Here is a 14,569-nt window from a genome sequence, read left to right as displayed (position 1 = left end):
TTTAACAGGAGTGTGGCTAAAGGGGGGCGTGCAGTGTCCGTGCACCATTTGTGCTTCAATACGATGTATTCTTCAAATTACTGATGAAAAATAATATACTTTAGAACCTCTGATAAGTATGTATGCAAATTTTATTTATAAGAGCTTTTCACAGACAACCAGTCACAAAGTGCTGTACAAAAAACTAAAATCGACATGAACATTAAGTGCCTAAATAAATAAATAAGGCACAGTAAAATAAACAGGTAGTTTTAAAAAAGTAAATAATAATCCAATTAAAAATAATTCTCAACAGAAAGCCTGTTTACGCAGAAAAGTATTTGTAGTGGTAGGCTGTCTTGAGTCTGTGAACGGAGACAATTAGTCCAACGTGGTAAACAGTGCTTTACAATAATCTAAACGTGATGACAAATGCATGAACAATTTTTTCCAGTTCAGGTGAGGAGACCGTTTGTCACAATTCAGAAATGTTCCTCGAATGAAAGAAACAGGAACAAGACACAGATTTTACATGCGGGTCGAAGCCCAGACAAGAATCAAATATCACACCAAGATTTCAAATGTTGGGCTTAGCATTGGACAAAAAGCAGCAAGAATGTTATCGACATTAATGTTATCGAAGCCTGCAGGTCAGGGAGGTAATGTTAAAACTTGTTCGTTCAAACTGACAAGGTCCTGTCAGGTATGTAAGAAGAAAACCAGTCTTGGGCAGAGCCACATACACCAGCCAAAACCTTAAGTCTAATAAGTAGGCTTTTATGGTCAGTGGTCTGCACTGAGATCAAGCAAAAATAATTACAGAACAATCATCTGCAACAGAAGCCATTAAAAGATCATTACAGACCTTCAAGAGAGCGGTCTCAGTCTCAGATCTGCTTCTCTCCAAGGCCAAAGAAGCCAAGCAAACTGACTCTCTTCTCCTGCTTCCTCCAATGAGGCATCCAAAGTTTCTTACTGTTAAAAGGCAGTTTTTCCTTCCCACTGTCACAAAGTGCCTGCTCATAGGGAGTCATTTGATTGTTGGGGTTTCTCTTTGCCACAAGTACACAGCAAATTCAAAAGTGTTAAATGTTTTGGTGTTAGTAGTCTTCTTGCAAAAGTAGAGTTAATTTTACTCTAAGTAGAGTCACATTCTTTTAATGTAACTCTGAGGTGTAAAATGATAGTAGTTAAAACAGAGTGTTAAAAATGAGTGTTTCTATGTCAAATCTGGAGGTGTTAAAATGGAAACATTAACTCTTGACCTCTTAACTCTGAACTCCTACAGGGGCTATGACACCAATAGAGTAAATTCACAGACTCCGCCCCCCAGCACCATAGGCTCCAATCAAAGCTGAAGTGAAGCCGTTTCAGAACATTTTGCTCTACATATTTGAGTTGTTTGCCATGCTTGATAAGTCATTTTTTCAAAGATTGTTTCAATTATTATTATTAGCTTTTACTTCTGTGGCTCTTTGGAGTTGACACAAAGCTGTGTGGAAGGCATTAGCCATGTTGCTCGCTGATAGCATAATATTCTGTTTTAGCTAGCTGAAAGGTATTGTTTGTGGGCAAATACCACAGCCTTGAAAAAAAGTTTGCATTTGAATTTTCAGTCAAATTTTTGGTCAACTTAAATACACCTAAAACAATGTCTAGAATGTGAAATGTTGGTATAATGGTGCTACTTGAAGCCTGAAAACGATCTCCCATAAAAAACAAACAAACGAGCAAACAGCAGTAGCAGACGTCCTGACTGGGTTCTACGTTAGCATTTAGATCCCTCCAGAGTTTTGTGCACACGGTTTAGGTAAAAATGAAAAAGGTTGAGGTTTTAAATTTAGTTCAGTATTACCTGTTGTCTGTGTCCTTGTCTTTTGGGAAAATACTTCCATCCATCCATCCATCCATCTTCATCCGCTTTATCCGGGGCCGGGTCGCGGGGGCAGCAGCCTAAGCAAAGAGGCCCAGACCTCCCTCTCCCCAGCCACCTCCTCCAGCTCATCCGGGGGAACACCAAGGCATTCCCAGGCCAGCCGAGAGATATAATCTCTCCAGCGTGTCCTGGGTCTGCCCCGGGGCTTCCTCCCGGTGGGACATGCCTGGAACACCTCACCCAGGAGGCGCCCAGGGGGCATCCTTGTCAGATGCCCAAACCACCTCAGCTGGCTCCTTTCGACGTGGAGCAGCAGCGGCTCTACTCTGAGCCCCTCCCGGATGGCCGAACTTCTCACCCTATCTCTAAGGGAGATGCCAGCCACCCTTCGGAGGAAGCTCATTTCCGCCGCTTGTATCCGCGATCTCGTCCTTTCGGTCACTACCCACAGCTCGTGGCCATAGGTGAGGGTAGGGACGTAGATCGACCGGTAAATTGAGAGCTTCGCTTTTACACTCAGCTCCCTCTTCACCACGACGGACCGGTGCAGCGTCTGCATTACTGCAGCTGCAGCCCCAATCCGTCTGTCGATCTCCGGCTCCCTTCTCCCATCACTCGCGAACAAGACCCCGAGATACTTAAACTCCTCCACTTGGGGCAGGACCTCATCCCCGACCCGGAGTGGGCACTCCACCCTTTTCCGGCTGAGAACCATGGCCTCAGATTTGGAGGTGCTGATCCTCATTCCCGCTGCTTCACACTCGGCTGTGAACCGCTCCAGTGCGAGCTGGAGGCCCTCACCTGATGAAGCCAACAGAACCACATCATCCGCAAAAATCAGAGATGAGATCCTGAGGCCACCAAAGCGAAAGCCCTCCGCCACTTGGCTGCGCCTAGAAATCCTGTCCATAAAAATTATGAACAGAACCGGTGACAAAGGGCAGCCCTGGCGGAGCCCATCACCCACCGGGAACGAGTCCGACTTATTGCCGGCAATGCGAACCAAGCTCTTGCAACGGTTGTATAGGGATCGAATGGCCCGTAGCAATGGGCCAGACACCCCATACTCCCGCAACACCTCCCACAGGACACCCCGAGGGACACGGTCGAATGCCTTCTCCAAGTCCATGGAAAATACTTTACACAAGTAATGGCTCAAAAATGATTCCTTTTTTTTTTACTGTGCTGCAATTGATTACCGGATTATTTGTGCAATTAATTAGTGTCAACTAATTTTTATTCAATCTCCACATAGGATATGCTTGTGAAGATGGAATATGGGGGAGAGCAGAAGTGCGTTGAAGTTCCACAAAGTGATGAATGAAGGACATGCATATTGTATTGAAGAAATAAGTGATGAGAATGCTGTTATTTGCATTTACCAGCTCACCTATGAACAAAAAAATAAAAAATAAACAAAATTCTAATGAAAGTGAGAACATGTACACTGTTACATCTTTCAGAAAATGTTTTGAAATTGTGGTGCACAGTTCAGAATAAATGTTTTTCAAAAACCATTGCGTCTTTTTAGTAAATGTTTATTTCCAAAGGAATTTCTAGAAGTTCAGAACAGTAAAATTTCCACTTTTTAGAATTAATTAGAAGATAACTCTTATGTAGTTAAACTAAAATACTCTTTGAGAGTTAATATATAAACTCTTAACACCTAGTTAGCATTAGTAAGTGTTCAATTATCAACACCAGATAGATTTGGCGTTTAACACTAAATCAGAGTTAACATACCAACTCTCCAAAAAGAGTTAAATTAACACTCACTGGTGTGGACCCATATAGACACTTTAATAGTGTTGAAATCAAATCTGACAGTGTTAATTTGGACATGCTGGATTTGCTGTGTAAAATTAGAACTCAGAGAGTTTTCAGTCAGTTTTCCGGTAGTTTGGCTTTGTGTTTATTTCTGAAAAGATTCAGCATTTCCATTGCAGCCCATGGATTGGTTCACATGAAGTGCCATCCTTCCAAAGTTGGTAGGTGAAACTGAAACACAAACTCTATTTGTATGTATTTATTTAAATGTGTTAGTGGCCTTTAAAAAAAAACAAGGAATTGTGGAAACACTGGTCTTCTCAGATGGCAATGAGAAAGCCCCTAACATGAGATACCAGTCTGACTCATTCAGGCTCTCTCCCTGTCCCTGCATGAAAGCAACAACAACAGCAAGAGGGAGGCAGCGTGGTGACACCAAGGCAACAGAAGTAGGGGTGGGTTTTTATAATCGATTTATCGATTAAAATCGATTCTGGCTTGGATAACGTAAAATTGATTCATTAAAATCCTGAATCGATTTTTTAATATAAATTTATTTTGCCCGAAATGCCAGAATCTCTGGTGAAATCTCACAAAATTTCAACAACCACCAAACAGCTAAGACAGTAAATGAGAGCAGGAACACGGATTCTGCATAAAGACTTAAACACACAGCGCGACTCGCGGATCAGAATCAGTGAGATGTGACTTTCTCACAGTCGGGGCTGAAAGCCGACAGCGCGCTGATTCTGATCTGTCGGCGGTCCGCGCTTTGTGTTCACGCCCTTTTTGCACTGATTCTAAAGCTGTTAGTTTTATCTCTCTCCAAACAATATTGACCGAACCAGCAGCAAAAGAAGATCCAAACTAGGCTTCACATAAACAACGTCATGAATTCACTCTGACTTTTATTGTTTTGCTTGACCACGATGCACAGCTCTCTCTCGCATGCTCGCTCTCTTGCGCGCTCTCTCTCTCTCTCTCTGTACTGTTTTCTGCATTATTCGCTTGCTTGTTACGCACAAGTCTACCGTTGTTTACAGCGCTGTCGGCCGACGGTTTTTTTTTTTCGTTTTATATACTTCCGAAAATAAAACCTAATTTCTGCCGTTCAATACCGAACAAATTTAAACTTTTTAAAATTATGCAAAATGCAAAACGCTCAGCCTTGTCTCTAATAAAACCGCTGTAACTTCAGAGGTAATGTTCATGTGTTGATTAATGGTTTTCTTTCGTTTTTGATCTACTGCAGAAAATTTTTATAAAATCCCAGAACAGGAAAATCACCTGTTTTTCTGTGTTTTATCTTCAGCTACTTTGACACAAAGGCCTCTGCTGTGATGCTCACACCTTTGATAAAGTCTTGGTGTGTCAGCTTCCTTTTTATAGATACAAAAATATGTAAATGTACTGATCTGAATTATAATATTTCTGACTGTCAAAATTTCCCAGATTCAAATCAAAGTGAATCGAATCGAATAAAATCTAATCGAATCAAATTAAATCGAATCGTGGATCGAATCGATTCGGGACCCTGTGAATCGGAATTGAATCGATTCTAGAAATCAGTGACGATACCCAGCCCTAAACAGAAGTGTCTCTCTCTCTGTCTCTCTCTCACACACACTTGTCCCCATCACGTCTCAGGACATCAAATTACATAACTTTAATTTTCTGACTACCCTTAAACAATTACCACTACTTCTTGGATTCCCAACCTTAAGCTACTTCTTCATCCTTAAACCATCTGTTAACAGAGACCTGCCCAGAAGGAGAATGAGTCCCATAAATCTGACTCTTTAAGTGCATTTAAGTCACCACAACACAAGTAATGCAAGCAGACGCACGTTTAGCCTGCCACTGTGCTCAGGACTGCACCTATGTGCTGATTTGATGATTTGACCATAAGAAGGAGAGAGAGAGAGGGAGAGGGAGGGAGTGACTCAATTTTGTGTCACCATAGCAACGGGGCGACTGTAGAGAAATCTGGTCCTCTCTTGTAATCTCTTTTTAAATCATCTTTGAAAAGATGGGATGGCTCGGTGACAATATCTGTGAGTGTGTGACGAGTTGGGGGGGGGGGGGGGGGGGTGCAGAAAATGAATCTCTGCAGTAATTGTGACCCATGTCTCTCTTCGTACTTTCTTCCCCTCACACACACACACACACACCCTTCACTTCTTTCCCCTTTTGTCAGTGTATAGATTTTCTCTCGGCGCTGGCCTTGTCTTCCTCCCTGCACAACGCCACGTTTCAGAATAGCAATCAGCCAGCCTCATTTGCCCCCCACCACCCACCCACTCCCCCCTCGTCTCCTCATGTACCAGAGAATACTTATGCTCTCAAGTCAAAGGCTGCTCCCCGAAGGTGTCTGGGCTTCCTTCTCGGGCTAAATTAGATATTTAAGTGGTTCGATGCTTTTGTTGCAGCTCGGCCGGCAGGAAACCACAACAACAACAAAAAAGAGGCGCCGATTAAAACAAACTGCGTTGACACACGCGGCAAAGTTGAACTTGAAATCATGTTATTGTTTCATGTTCCCTTTCTCTCCCGCTGCCTTTATCTCCGTCTTTTCTTTCACTCCCTTGCGCTCTCTCCCTCTCTCAAGCAAGTAATTATGTTGTAGTGTAAATCTGAATTCTGCTTTCTGCTTGCAGGGACAGAAAAAAGCTCACAATTTTGCTGACATGAGCAGCATTGTAACTTCTCGAGGGGGAGCCTTTGCGCTATCAATGAGTCACCGTCTGCCTCTGGTTTAGTGAAGGCTTAGACTAACACAACTAGCACAGGGTTTAAGGATGTTATTAAAAATAGGGGTGGAAAAAAATGCACGCTTTAACAAGGCATTCTGATTCTTTTTCTCTTTCTCTTCGCGTTCCTCAGTTGCAGGATTGTTGCATCATATTAGAGTTAATTTAAGTGCTGAGCTCAGACTGACTCATGCGGCTGGGCGCAGAAGGTTACTTGAAATTATAATCTGTTTTTAATTACTGATTGATTGCGTGCTTAACACTTCAGTCAGCACAGGAGACTGTTAGAAGGCTCTGTTCAGCCATGTGTGAGAGTCATCAAACAAGTATTCAGAGAATCCCTGTCTTTGAGCCTTTTTTTTTTCCCTTCTCCCCACTCTAATAACAGCCTTTGGAGTTTTACAAAATTCAATTCAATTCAATTCAATTTTATTTATATAGCGCCAAATCACAACAAATGTCGCCTGAAGGCGCTTCATAGATACAGAGAAAAGCCCAACAATCATATGACCCCCTATGAGCAAGCACTTTGGCGACAGTGGGAAGGAAAAACTCCCTTTTAACAGGAAGAAACCTCCGGCAGAACCAGGCTCAGGGAGGGGCGGCCATCTGCTGCGACCGGTTGGGGTGAGAGAAGGAAGACAGGATAAAGACATGCTGTGGAAGAGAGACAGAGATTAATAACAGATACGATTCAATACAGAGAGGTCTGTTAATACATAGTGAGTGAGAAAGGTGACTGGAAAGGAAAAACTCAATGCATCATGGGAATCCCCCGGCAGCCTACATCTATTGCAGCATAACTAAGGGAGGATTCAGGGTCACCTGGTCCAGCCCTAACTATATGCTTTAGCAAAAAGGAAGGTTTTAAGCCTAATCTTAAAAGTAGAGATAGTGTCTGTCTCCCGAATCCAAACTGGAAGCTGGTTCCACAGAAGAGGGGCCTGAAAACTGAAGGCTCTCCCTCCCATTCTACTTTTAAATACTCTAAGAACAACAAGTAGGCCTGCAGAGCGAGAGCGAAGTGCTCTAATAGGGTGATATGGTACTACAAGGTCATTAAGATAAGATGGGGCCTGATTATTTAAGACCTTGTATGTGAGGAGCAGGATTTTGAATTCAATTCTGGATTTAACAGGAAGCCAATGAAGGGAAGCCAAAACAGGAGAAATATGCTCTCTCTTTCTAGTCCCTGTCAGTACTCTTGCTGCAGCATTTTGGATTAACTGAAGGCTTTTCAGTGAGTTTTTTGGACATCCTGATAATAATGAATTGCAGTAGTCTAGCCTGGAAGTAATAAATGCATGAACTAGTTTTTCAGCGTCACTCTGAGACAGGATATTTCTAATTTTAGAGATGTTGCGCAAATGGAAGAACGCAGTCTTACATATTTGTTTAATATGTGCGTTGAAGGACATATCCTGGTCAAAAATGACTCCAAGGTTCCTCACAGTGTTACTGGAGGCCAAGGTAATGCCATCCAGAGTAAGAATCTGGTTAGATACCATATTTCTAAGCTTTTCAGCGCCGAGTACAATGACCTCAGTTTTATCTGAGTTAAGAAGCAGAAAGTTAGTGGCCATCCAAGTCTTTATGTCTTTAAGACATTCCTGCAGTTTAACTAATTGGTGTGTGTTATCTGGCTTCATGGACAGATAGAGCTGGGTGTCATCTGCATAGCAGTGAAAATGTATGCTATGTCTTCTAATGATGCTGCCTAGGGGAAGCATGTATAATGTAAACAGAATTGGTCCTAGCACCGAACCCTGTGGAACTCCATAATTAACCTCAGTGTGTGAAGAGGACTCTCCATTTACATGCACAAATTGGAGTCTATTAGATAGATATGATACAAACCACTGCAGTGCAATACCTGTAATACCTACAGCATGTTCTAATCGCTCTAATAGAATATTATGGTCAACAGTATCGAATGCTGCACTAAGGTCAAGAAGGACAAGCACAGAGATGAGTCCACTGTCAGAGGCCATAAGAAGATCATTTGTAACCTTCAATAAAGCTGTTTCTGTGCCGTGATGAGCTCTGAAACCTGACTGAAACTCTTCAAATAAACCATTCCTCTGCAGATGATCTGTTAGCTGTTTGACAACTACTCTTTCAAGGATTTTTGATATGAAAGGAAGGTTGGAGATTGGCCTATAATTAGCTAAGACTGCTGGGTCTAGAGATGGCTTTTTGAGTAAAGGTTTAACTGCAGCCACCTTGAAGGCCTGTGGTACATAGCCGATTATTAGAGATAGGTTGATCATATATAAGATCGAAGAATTAATCAATGGCAGGACTTCTTTGAGCAGTTTTGTAGGAATGGGGTCTAAAAGACACGTTGATGGTTTGGAGGAAGTAATTATTGAAGTTAACTCAGAAAGATCGATTGGAAAAAAAGAGTCTAACTTAACATCAATGGAACTAAGAGTAGCTGTAGATGAATTCATTCATTACCAATATTCATCTGTGGGATGAATATTGGTAATTTTTTCTCTAATGATAAAAATTTTATTTGTGAAGAAGTTCATGAAGTCATCACTAGTTAACGTTAAAGGGATGGTTGGCTCAAAAGAGCTCTGACTTTTTGTCAGCCTGGCTACAGTGCTGAAGAGAAACCTGGGGTTGTTCTTATTTTCTTCAATCAGTGATGAGTAGTAAGCTGTTCTGGCTTTGCGGAGGGCTTTCTTATAAAGCAACAAACTATTTCTCCAGGCTAAATGATGACAATTTAGTACAAAATATCAACTGCCTTCTCTTTCTTTTGTTTTTATCTTCTTCCTCTTTAGAAAAAAATCTCTTTTTATGCTGTCTCTGTGTCTCGACGTTATGCACAGGCCAGGGCTGTGCAGCCGCTGCACAGTCCCCAGCCTTGTTAATATTTCACATGGTTGGAAGTCAGAGCAGACTCCTGGTTTTTCTCTCGAAAGGAAAGACATCTCCTCATTTAACCCCGGGCACCCAATCTCCATACTAACCAGCCAAGCCAAGGGTTTGACTAGAGACACACTGATTGTTGCAGTGCAGTCCCCTGTTGTTCACCCCCACCCACCCCCTCAACAGTCTTCTGCACATTTTTTTTCGTTTTTACTTTTCAACATGACAAAACTCCAAAATATTTAGCTGCTGCAGAATCATAACCAACGCTGCTAAGCACATTCAGAGGTATGACTTGCTGCAACAACCAGTTAAAAAAAAAAAAACTAAAACCAAACACACTGATTTTGTCTCCTTAACGGTTGTGATTCTTGTGATGTAAGCCGCTTGAGTTTGAGTATAGCGTGAGGCAGATATACTTTGTATGTCCATCAGCTGCCATCAAATGAATGTGATTCATCACTTTGTGCAAAATGCAGTGTTTGTCTCAATCACTCCAACTTTCCTGTTTATTTTGTTCTCGTGTAAAGTCATTATCGCTTCTGAAAATAAGTTATTTTTGCTGAACAAAATCTTTATCAAAACTTCCAGGTGTTATGTGGATACAAGAAAAGTCACCTTTTAGATTCAAGATTCATTTATTGTCAATAAAACAATATACATAGTATACAGCGTACCGAAAATTAAACAAATATAAAAGATATATCTCCAAGTGATATAAAACTAGGAATTATAAATAAATAATAATTTGCTTTTATACGTGAAAACACAAACTAAGTGAATCACAACACTGCAATGTTTTAGAATTAATTCACAATTACACAGCGATTCCCTTTTGTGCAGTCAAAAATAGCCAAATTGCATTTTTAATTACGACCAGGAAACGATGGAGGGATGAGAAACGCTTCTTTTCTGCCAAGTCAGCACATAATGTGTCTGAAATGATATCTGCAGTTGAGATTTTTGAAGCTCATTGGAGTTTCCCTCTTCTCCCCAGTTAAACCAATCACATTTTGCTGCAGCATCTCTTAGTTTGACAATCATTTTCCCAGCTACACTCCACTTGGGAACGTTCCTGTGGCTCATGGCATTACTACCCCCTTAAACTGACGGCATCACAATGGAGTTTAATCACCATGTATTTCTTCAGTTATTCCATACTGTGCGCACATCAAATAAATCATTTACGCCTTCTCTTTAAGCATCTTTCTCATTTAAGCCTCTTGTGATTGTTATGCTGATTAGTTATCTAGCCTGCAAATTGTTATACAGTGTAGATTTCCTGGCAATGGAAGATGTGCGACTTTGGTAGTTAAATAAGAATGAAATTGAAAAACTAATCTGAGTCGAGGTTTAAAATTTGTTGCTCTTATGCTGTGCATCAGACTGCTGTCTGCTTATGTATCATGAAGCACATCACATTATATACATGGTTTAAATTAGGGAATATTTTATTGGTATAAAAACCAACTGTCAATCTGGTAGGAGAGACTGGTAAGGAAAATATATATTTTATTTGTTGCTGTGAAATTGATTGCTAAAGCACCAAATGACCCCCCCGACAGATGACTGCACTCCTCACGCTATCACTAAGGGACAGTCCAGCCACCCTTTGGATTCTCATTTCCACTGTTTGTATCTAAAATCTCATTCTTTTTGGTCCCCACCCAGAGCTTGGTGAGGGCAGGGACACGGACCAACCAGTAAACCAAATACTTCTTCATGCTTCTTCACCGCAAGTGACCAGTACACAGTCTGCATCACTACAGATGCAGCTCTGTCTGTAAATTTCCCACTCACCTCACTCATGACCAAGAACCTGAGATACTCATAATCCTCCTAAAAAGCCTAAAAACCAAGGCCTCAGACTTGGGGATGCTAATTCTAATTTCTTCCATTTCACACTGTGCTGCGGACCTCTGCAGCGTGTGCTGGAGGCCATCACCTGATGAAAGCACATCATCAGCAAAAAGCAGAGACAAGAGCCAAAGTGGAAGCCTTGTGCCACTCGACAATGCCTAGAATTTCAGATACTGCCGGAGTCACTGGGCGGGATGCTCTCTAGGATCCTGCAAAGTGATCCAAAAAGTCTGGGTACTCTAGGCAATTGGCACACAAAATATATAGCTTCCCTTTAAAAAAAAAAAAAAAAAAAAAGATTACTAAATTATTTTATTATTTGTATTTATTTAGATAAAATAATAAGTATTATTTATACACATTAATTGTACTTTATATTTGTGTTATAGTTTAGTACAGAGCATAGCTGCTCTTTCCTGTTTTATTATATTAAATAGATAGCTAGAGGGCAAGACTTGGTACAAAGACTTGTCCAAATCACAACAGCCGTCGCCTTAAGGTAAAGATGGTACAATAATAGATAGAAAACCCCAACAATCAGACGAGCCCCCTTGAGCAAGCGCTTGGCGACAGGGGGAAGGAAAAACTCGTTTAACAAGAAGAAACCTCCAGCAGAACCAGGGTCAGGGAGGGGCGTGATTGATTGGGCGTGAGGGGAGGAAGACGGGACAAAAGTCACGCTGCAGAAGGAGCCAGAGATTAATAATAAACAATTAAATACAAAGTGAACAAAGTGTTGTGTAAACACAGAGTTAAAAAGGTGAGTGCATCATGGGAAGACTTGCATGTTAGGTTAATCGGTGGTTCTAAATTGGACATAGGTGTGAATGTGAGTGTGCGATAGACTGGCAGCATGCCCAGGATGCACCAGCCCCCCACAAGTGATAAAATTAACCTTCACACGAACCTTTTACTGAATTAGGGTGGGCAGCTAAACAGCCAAATATCCCAAATGTCCCAACAGCAGCCTAAATCCCCACAGCACATGAATTACATGCCATAAACATCCCAGGATCATTGGTCCTGCTCCAGGTGTAACACCAGCCCGAGTGCTGCTAACTGGAGCCGTTTCTAGAATATTCTGGCAGCTATATATGGCCCAGAGCTGGCCTGCGTCCTGTTTTCTGATGCCAGAACCCAGATGAGTGCACCAACACTCAGCTGCAACTGGCCTGATTCTGGCTAAATACCAGGCACATTTACCATAAACAAATGAGAACATGTTCAATAAGATTGGCAGTCTTTACTGGACGCTACATTTCACATTGTGCACCACAGGGTCAAATCTCGCTCACAGCGTACGTGCCGGTTTGCTTTATGACACAAAGCAGAAGACAGACTGATGCCAGCACAAACAGAACTACTGCTTCAGAGTTTCTCACAAAGGCAGAAGGTAGAAGGAGTGAAAGACAGATGGAAAACCACTTACTAACTGTTTATCCTCTTCAGTAAAGTAGAAGGGAAAACATTTGCCCGAACACGCAACAATTTTTGCTGAGGGGAGGTTTCCTGTTAAAAAAGATTTAAGGTTTATTGGTTTATGGGAAATGTGCTGTTAATTTAGAGAAACATTAGCAGTGACAACATCACTGCTGCGAGGATCAGGTTACCAATCATCTTCGCCACGGTGTCATCTGTTTGCAGTAATTATACAAAAATTTCACAGATAGTTTGGAAGTAAACAGTGCTGTGTGTCGAGAGAAATATCAACCATTTCATAAAAAACACGTTTATTTTTTTAAACACTGGATTAAAGCCGCGAGTAAAACTGCACACAGCTAGAGAGCTGGGTGTAAAAAGGATGAAATGCAGCAATGCATTTAGAAAACCAGATTCCATTTAACGCAGTCAGTCTGCTCTTCCGATATGTGATAATGAAGACTCAGGGGATCCTGTGACCTCAACAATAGAACACAGGTCAAAGGTCACAGGAGAGCGGCAGCTCATGATGATAATCGTCTCACTTTGCCTATTATGATTCCTGAGGTGAATTCGTGGGACGCAGACGTATGTCTCTCTTCTTTTCTTGCTGTCCCATCGGGCTCTAGCATTTTAGGATTACTAATACATCTCACTGGTATAGAGAAGCATTGGACGAGAGAAAAAGTTCATGCTAGCAGGCCCACCTAGTAGTGATGGGATTTCCGGCTCTTTATGGAGAACCGGATCTTTCGGCTCGGATCACCAAAATGAGCGGTTCTTTCAGCTCCCAACCGGCTCTTCAGGTTGTTTTGTTGCTTTAATTAATTTATTATTAACAATAATATAAAATTATGCACAAAAAGAATTGCTAATGGAAAAAAGGGTTTTTATTTATATATGTTTACATATAAATATATACGGTGGCCCCTAGAGACAAAGCACGTACAAACTCCAAAACACATTTATAGCGTTAACTGAACTTCCAAAACAGAGCTACCGAGATCACTTAAATTACACAATTGAAAGCATATGTGTATTGTTTGTGTATTTATACACAAGCACTCACATAGTTTCAAATAATTTTAAAAAAATGTTCATTTACCTGTTACTACCACACACCAAATCTGGTTGTTGGTACTTTCTTGCTTGTGTAGCCACTAGTGATGTTCGATTCGTGAACGAATCGTTCAATACTCGAGAATCACTTTACTGACTCGTGAATCATGATTCACAAGCCCAAATGACTCAGTGACTCATCCCTGTTTCTGTTAGCAAACTAATTCGCTTAGTAGAAATATATCTAGCTTATAATTAAAATTGTGGGGGGGAAAAAACAACAGCCAGTTTCTTAACAAAAGCATTTCTGCTCTGAACTGGAAGAAAAAACCCTGAGTAGAAGCTCACATCAAGAAAATAGCTCCTCGGTTCACAGTAACATCGCTCTGCTAACATGCTAACAGCACATTTGAGCTACTCACCCCCTCCCTTCCTGTGCTGAATCGTAAGCGTAAGCAAATCACTCAGGACTCGCTCACCCCCTCCCTCCTGTGCTGAATCATAGAGCGAACGAATCACTCAGGACTCACTAACCCCCTACCTCCTGTGCTGAATCATAGAGCGAACGAATCACTCAGGACTCACTAACGCCCTCCCTCCTGTGCTGAATCGTAAGCGTAAGCGAATCACTCAGGACTCGCTCACCCCCTACCTCCTGTGCTGAATCATAGAGCGAACGAATCACTCAGGACTCACTAACCCCCTCCCTCCTGTGCTGAATGTAAGCATAAGCGAATCACTCAGGACTCGCTCACCCCCTCCCTCCTGTGCTGAATCATAGAGCGAGCGAACGAATCACTCACTCACCCCCTCCCTCCTGGCTCACAGCTTCTTCTTCTTCTTGGTTGGCAACCAATGTTAAGGTGCATTACCGCCCCCTGGCTCACAGCTCAGTGGACATTTAGATGAGAAAATATATATTTAACACATTTAAGGAAAATACTAATAAAATACAAATAAACAAAATAAATGTTTATTA

The sequence above is a fragment of the Neolamprologus multifasciatus genome, chromosome 17 (genome assembly GCF_963576455.1).
Source record: "Neolamprologus multifasciatus chromosome 17, fNeoMul1.2, whole genome shotgun sequence".
In the NCBI taxonomy this organism is placed as follows: domain Eukaryota; kingdom Metazoa; phylum Chordata; class Actinopteri; order Cichliformes; family Cichlidae; genus Neolamprologus; species Neolamprologus multifasciatus.
Note: the sequence above shows the minus strand (reverse complement) of the source record.